At 45.0% G+C, this 7,838-nt stretch overlaps 1 pseudogene; it reads right to left on the bottom strand.

Annotated features, from left to right (window-relative positions):
• Positions 1-1,468: 1,468 nt before the first annotated feature.
• Positions 1,469-7,147, bottom strand: LOC144497743 (protein CDV3 homolog; annotated as a pseudogene).
• Between the last annotated feature and the right edge of the window lie 691 nt (positions 7,148-7,838).

The raw sequence follows: 7,838 nt of genomic DNA, 5'->3' as shown, positions 1-7,838 counted from the left end.
AGTTGTGTGCCTGATGAAGTGCCCACAGGAACAACCTTGCCTGATAAGCCTAAACCAAGATGAAAGTATGTAAAGCAACGCATCTGTTGGCTCTTTTATGCTGTGAGACTTGTTGAATTACCCAAAAATGTCAAATCGAGTATCTCAAGAGTCTTCCATTGCTGTAATCTGCACACGATCATGGATAAAATTGACTAGTGTGAGGTACTGGCTCGTGTTGGTTTTATAGGGACCAAGGTAATTCTGCTAAAAGCTCAGCAAAGATGGCTGGGGCCACCTTGAAGGTGATTGGCTGACATGCAAACTGTGTTTTATGTGGACAATGTCCATCCATATTTGCGGATCAACACGCAGGGATTCAAATATCCTCCGGACCGCAAGCAGAATTTCTTGAATGTATAAAACGTTTCTGAGATCAGGAAATCCTACCTAAAGCAAACAGTCCTCTAATACCAGCTAAAGGAGGACAGACATCCCAGTACAGGATTGTTCAATTGTAAGAACAACATAGGCTGGAATTTTCCAGCCACTCACGCCCCGCCACTACTACAAGAGAGGACGGAGAATTTGGTGCTCAGCCAAATCTCTGTTCACTGCAGCGGGACCAGAGAACCCCATTGGCACGAATGGCTGGAAAATTTCAGCCTATAGTGAGAAATAAATGAAGGAACATTGAAACCAAAAAGAAGATCTTCCCTTTATATAACATTTTCATGACTTCAGGACGTCCCATAGAACTTTGCATTACTTTTGAAGATGTAGCCACTGTTGTAATTTAGGGAAACATGGCAAACAAATCCCACAAACAGGAATGAAATAAATGACAGGCTAAAATGTTTTGATGTTGGTTGTGGGAGAAATACCAAACAGGACATCAGAAGGGTTCTCTTGCCCCTTCTTCAAATAGAGCTGCGGCATTGCTTACATCCACATGAGAGGACAGATTGCTTAAACTCTAATCTGAAAAACAGCACCTTCAACAGTGCAGTGCTGAGATTATGTGCTGAAGTCCTGCAGTAAGGCTTGAACCTATAAGCTTTTGGCTCAGATTCCGAGAGTGCTAACACTAATGCGAGACTGACTGACTCACATTGATCAGGCTGGGTATCATTTTAATGGACACTAGAGGACATTGTAGTTTTTAGTTAGATGTGCATACGGGGGCGGCTGAGTTGATGTTGCCCCGTTTACACTTAGTGCTAAATGCTAAAATGACTCCTATTGTGTGTTAAAGCTGCATAACCGAAATGGAAAAATCAAAAGAGGCAGACAAATTGGTGACCAAACTGCACCAAGAAACTTGGAATTTACCTGTGCTGAATGTGAGAATGCTCATCTCTCACATTTTGAACCAGTGAACTTTGGGAAGAAACATACTGACCGCCCCAAAGCCCCAGGCATTGATCAAATCCTTGATCAATATGCCATCGTCGCTCTGAAAGACAACTAGCCACTGGTGGAGTATCGTCTAAAATATTGCTCCATTTTTCATGGTTGGCCTTTGCCCGTTTAGAATTAGAGCGAAGCAGAAACTGTGTCGCGCCTGTTTGTAGATTGTTTACATCACAGATACATTCTGATCTGTTCGCATGAAATCCCAACTGTTTGACAAAGGGTGATTGACATTGTAAGGAGCCAATCAAAGCACAAGACAACAGCAGTACAAGATAATCTTATCAGAAGGCTTTCTTCCTCCAGATAATTATATACTCCAGCTTTATATTTTTGTGCCCTACTCTCGAGGTTAGAGTAGGTAATTTGCCAGGTGAAGAAACTAGACATCAAGGGCATTGGAGGCAGAATGTAGTGAATTCTGATTAGTTAAACAATAAGAATTAAAAAAAGGAAATTAGTGCAAAAATGTTAGAGTGGCTTCGACCCACGCCAGTCACCACCAAGCCATGGGTACAAACCTAGTCTGGACAGATAGGATGATAGTTGTCTTTTTGTCAAGATCCTTGAGAGACATTTTGTTCCTGCAAGAAATGTTTGGATGTCGAAGGCTTGAGGGTCAATTGCTTCATGTTTCTATATTGTCAGTGCCACCATCAACCTATTTAGACACATGGGAATGGATTTTAAGTTGTGCAGCGCAGTCAGTTTGGGTGGGAGTGAATGTGCCTGGCGCGTCCTCATGTGCCTATCACTGAGGAAAGGCAGCACTGATTGCAAAGGGGTGAGGAGGAAAGTTGAGGCTGGAAGGCAGAACATCTGGTGTCTTTTGGTGACTCCTGTGGCAACTGCAACCTACCCCTCACCCTCACAAACACCAGTTCAGAGTGATCTGCTCCCACAACTATGGGAGCTTTGATTTGATTTTTTGATTTGATTTGATTTGATTTATTATTGTCACATGTATAGAGGGATAGGGGCCAAATGCGGGCAATTGGGATTAGCTTAGGGGTTTAAAAAGAAAGGGCGGCATGGACAATTTGGGCCGAAGGGCCTGTTTCCATGCTGTAAACCTCTATGGCACTATGACTCCAGTATACAGTGAAAAGTATTGTTTCTTGCATGCTATACAGACAAAGCATACTGTTCATAGAGAAGGAAAGGAGAGAGTGCAGAATGTAGCGTTACAGTCATGGCTAGGGTGTAGAGAAAGATCAACTTAGTGGGAAGTAGGTCCATTCAAAAGTCTGATGGCAGCAGGGAAGAAGCAGTTCTTGAGTCGGTTGGTACGTGATCTCAGACTTTTGCTTCTTTTTCCCGATGGAAGAAGGTGGAAGAGGGGTGCGTGGGGTCCTTAATTATGCTGGCTGCTTTTCCGAGGCAGCGGGAAGTGTAGACAGTGGAGGGAAGCTAGTTTGCGTGATGGATTGGGCTACATTCATGACTTTTTGTAGGGAGGTTGTCATGGTTTGATGATGACTCACTGTGTATCCTCATCCAAGCTGTGACTGAATGATAGGAGATTCTCACACCACAGGACAGGAAGAAAAGTCTCTTCATCAAATCAGGCAACACTGGATGGAAGTGACGGAGGAAGTCAGTAGCCATGGGTTTGACTGCAGGATATGGCTACATAAGAAGTGCCATAAGAAGCTAAATGACTTTTTCTGTTCTGAAGTGTGAGTGAAAAACCTAATTCCTGATGGGATGGTGTGCAAATGGGAAATGAATCAATGAATGGTCAATGACCAAAATACACACTCAAGGAGCTCCGGCACACTGCATGACTTCAGGGCAAAGGATCACATGTGAGGAGCACTACCCAGTGGTTGAGTTAGGCACCGTAAATTGTGACTTAATCCTGAGGGCATGAACTCTCCAGACACGAGGTTCACCATTCTTCCATTTTCTTTGCAGGAGAAGAGGGCCCACAAAGGCAGCAAATAGTCAAGGACCAACAGGGATGTGCCCAAGTCAGCATTTAAGAAACAAATGGGGGAGGACATCCTCAGTTATCCCAGTAACCAGGAGTGCAGATCCATGGGGTGGGGAGAGGCTGGAGTTTGGGCTGATGGGTGGGCGGGTGAGAATCTGAGAGACAATCACTTAGCTGAGGGGATGAGTGGCAATGTTGCATTGGCAAAGGACGGAATGAGTATGTCCCATCGAAAGGCTGGCAGGATATCACTCTGTGTCCTGGGTTAAATAGCAGAAGCAATCTCCCGATCAACTACATCTGAAGTGCAGAGAACTGCTAATCTTTATGTCTTTTCTGTAAAGTTGCTAGGTTTTACGGAAATGATGACAAAGGACTATCATGTTAAACTGTTTACTGAGGCATCTTAGCAGCTCTTACATGCGGTGTGTCTGCCCATGCTGGGGGTAAGTCAAGATCTGCATCAACCCAGTTCACCTAATAAAGTACTTCTAAGTCTCCACCATCCAATAAAGATGGTTTAACTGGTCATAGCTGACACACCCAATGCTAAGGTTTTCAGCATCCTGGATGCAGTATGCATATTTTGACAAATCTCGCTGGATAAAGAATCTTCTAAAGTCATGTTGTTCATGTAATCAGTGGGCAGATACAGGTTCCTCCACATGCACTATGGTATCTCCTCTCTCTGCGAGTGTTCCAATGGTCCATGGACAGCTCTTTGCAGGGCAATCTTGTGAAGTCATTGTTGATGACTTTTTGATCTGGAGTTGTGAAATGCAAAAACATGATGCACGGCCATGCTTGGTCCTCAACACGATCACAACCTGATAGTTGAAGCTCAACCATGCTAAATGCAGATTCAGAGTGAGGCAAGTCCCCTACATGGACAACCTGCTTACCACTGATGGTGTGAAGCCAGACCCAGATAATACAACGGCTACACAGCCAATGTCCTCTCCTGAGGACAAGCATGTCCTGCAGTGTTTCCTCGATCTGACAAATTATTTATCTAAGTTAATTCCCTGTTACAGTAAAGTGACTGGACCCCTCCATCAACTTCTCCAGAAAGTAGGATGGCAGGCAGGATGTAGAATGGTATGGGCAGGAGGGTGGGATGAGGAATGCAATAATTCAGCATCATGGAATGAGTAATACACACAGTGGGTGCGATCTTACCGGCCACTCGCGCTCCGCTGCTAGTGCAGCGAAGACAGAGAGTTTGGCACTCAGAGAATACCGCTGGTGTGAATGGCCAGAAAATTCTGTCCAATGATGGAATGGGGATTATACAGAGTGATGTGCCTAGAAATTAACTGGATGATGAATGAACTGCTGTGCCCAGCAGTAAGCACATTTCAGAAGTATTTCATTTGGTGTGAAGCACATTGAGACTTCTGGCCCCAATGACATCACATCCTGCCCCCAGTGGCATCACATCCTGCTCCCAATGATGCCACACCCTGCTACCAATGGTGTCACACCCTAATCCCAATGACATTGCATCCTGCCCCCAATGACATCACTCCTGCCCCAAATTACATCACATCCTGCCCCCAATGATATCACAGCTTGCTCCCAATGGTGTCACGCCCCATCCCAATGACATCACATACGGCCCCCAATGACATTTGCATTTCAAATGCTAAATAGTTATTGGTCTTCCTTTAGCCAATGTTCACCCCTCAGGAATAAATGAAAGTTGTCCACTCAGATCAGTATTTTACGCTTCCAATTAATATTGCTAAATGAGATGATGTAAATATTTATAAGTAGTTTGAAGAGTTTCCTAAAAAGTAGCTTGTGTAGATAGATGCTCACTCACATGTGTAAATTCAAGCCACATTACAATATAAGGTGCCCAAAAAATCAGGTTTTTGAACACATCGAAAATCCATTTTATATTGGTTAAAAATGTGAAATCTCTACACTCAAATTCTGTTGTTTCCTACTTTAAATATACTTATTTAAATATTCTTTCCTAAAGCAAAAGTTGCATGAACCTTAATTTGTCGAATTTTTTTAAGGAAGAGAGTCCAGTTGTGGGAAAATATAGGGGATTGGGTCTGAGCACAGTGTACTCACACTGTGATAGGGCACAGCCCAGTGTCATATTAATAGCATTAAAAAACACAAGGTGAGGAAAACTCAGGATAAATTTGATGTTAAATTTAAAATCAGGTCTTACCGGGTGGGATGAAGAGGATCTCTCGGACCCTGCCCTCTCTGACTGGGATCCAGCTCATCCTTTCCTTCATAAATCAGTGCTGTTTGATAGAAGCAGCCAAACGCTGGTCTGGGAGCTAGTCACCTTTCAGACGTTCAACATTCAAATAGGACGCAGGACTCTCTTCCATAAAAAAAAATTCTTCGACAAATTAAGGTCCATACAACTTTTGCTTTAGGAAAGAATATTTAAGTAGGTAGATTTAAAGTAGAAAATGGACCACTGAATGGCTTCATTTTTAATCTTTATCCAAAGGCAAGTGTGACTGACACTTAATTCAAACCCTTCATCACTTCCAGTCCATAATACATGACAGCAGTTATTGTGCTTTAAGCTTTAACTTCCCATGATGCCTTGCAGATGCCTCATTTGTCCGCAGAACTCTATACTAGATCAATTAAAAATCTTTCTGGCATTGTGGAGTGAAGACAGATGGGTTCCATGTAGATTAGTGACCTAGGATGGAATGCAGAGCACCAGTCTGTAAAATAGGCACCAATAGCTCCCCAAGAGTAAACTGGCTGCCAAGTTCCAGCTGAATGGACTGACTTTTAGATGTGGAGATGCCGGCGTTGGACTGGGGTAAGCACAGTAAGAAGTCTCACAACACCAGGTTAAAGTCCAATTAAAGTCCAATTAAAGTCCAAAGTCCAGGTTAAAGTTGGACTTTAACCTGGTGTTGTGAGACTTCTTACTGTGCTGACTTTTAGAACCAGCCTCTCTGGTTCTGCTTTTGTTTTTCAGAGGTATTTTCCATTTATCTCTTCTGGTTTCTCAATGCTTCGTAGAGGCTTGTAGGGATGGGAACTGCATCATTGTAAAGCTCTGGTTGTGATTGTGTTCTTCTCATGTTCCCCGATCTGGCAGGAGGTCGATAAACCCCAGATGGCTTTGATTCTGGGTTTCTGCAAATCATAACATGTTCTAGTGGAGTTATCTTGTTCCAGGGCCCGACTGTCTTGTCTCCCTCTCTATACAAGATATTCTCCACCATCGTCACCTCGATCGTCTTCAGTTCTTCTCATCGTCTTCTTCCTCTCTTTCATCACTGATTTGTAAGACATGGATTCTCAAATCACTGTAAACAACTTCTGGATGGCAATGACCAGCTCCTGGTCTATCCGTTGCCACCGTGCCCCCCTGACTTACCAAGCTGGGATGGCCGTGAGTGCCTGGCTTCATCCCAGCCTCGACTCCCTGTTCGATGAGCCTCTCCAAGTCAACTTCCTTTTGCTCAAGTCAAACTCCCTTCCATTCTTCATCCTCCCTGACCCGCTGCCGGTATCCGGACACTCGCACTTCCCCACCAGCTCCTTCTCCTTCTTCACTTTCTTGGCCACTCTGGAGACCGATACTGGCACGGCTTTGGTGGGAGCTGCCACTCCCGACGTGAGGGAGACGGTGGCAGTAGCAGAGGGTGGAGGTGGTCTGGATCCAGGGTGATGGCTGGGGTGGGGGCAGGAGCTTCAGTCGACGGATTTTGCCAGCCCAGTGGGAGGCGCTGTCTTGGCCACTTTGGTTTTGTCTTTCTTATTCCTCTTGTCTGTTTTGGTGAGGAAACCGTCGAGGCTCTTGTCATCCTGCTCGGCCATGCTGGGCTGGGAATTGGGGCTGGGCTGAATCCGGAGACTCATGGCTATGCTCGCTCGGTGACTCAGGGGACAGGGCAGTGCAGGAGGAACTAGGAGCTGGCCAGAGATGCCCAAAGCAGGCTGGACAGGGGTGATGAAACCAGGGAATTGGCAATCGATGGTTCGCACCTTTATAGACTATAAGACCATAAGACATAGGAGCAGAATTAGGCCACTTGGCCCATTGAGTCTGCTCCACCATTCAATCATAGCTGATATTTTTCTCATCCCCATTCCCCTGCCTTTTCCCCATAACCCCTGCTCCTCTTATTAATCAAGAACCTATCTATCTCTATCTTAAAGTCGTTCAATGACCTCCTGGATTGCTGTCATTGCCCTTCTGAGAACTTGCTGGGAGGATGCAACATTCACACCTTCCCATCTGTTGCTAGCGCACACTGTGATCCAAGCCCCAGGATTTTCATTGGGGATTGAGTAAAATGTGACTCTAATCAAGTCCCGCGCACTAAAGGGACTCGACCAATCAGAGTTCGTCCGGTGTTACTCTGCATTGCCTGCTGATAGTCTCTGATTGGTGCCCCCATAGCCACTGGCCAGCATGGGACTCCCCCTAATGGTGGGGCGTTGTGCCAAGGCACGGTGTGTTTCATTGTAAATCCACCTATGTGCATGAATGGCTGTAGCGCTGTGG

Source organism: Mustelus asterias, chromosome 8 (assembly GCF_964213995.1).
Source record: "Mustelus asterias chromosome 8, sMusAst1.hap1.1, whole genome shotgun sequence".
Lineage (NCBI taxonomy): Eukaryota > Metazoa > Chordata > Chondrichthyes > Carcharhiniformes > Triakidae > Mustelus > Mustelus asterias.
This window is presented reverse-complemented; position numbering and strand designations above follow the sequence as displayed.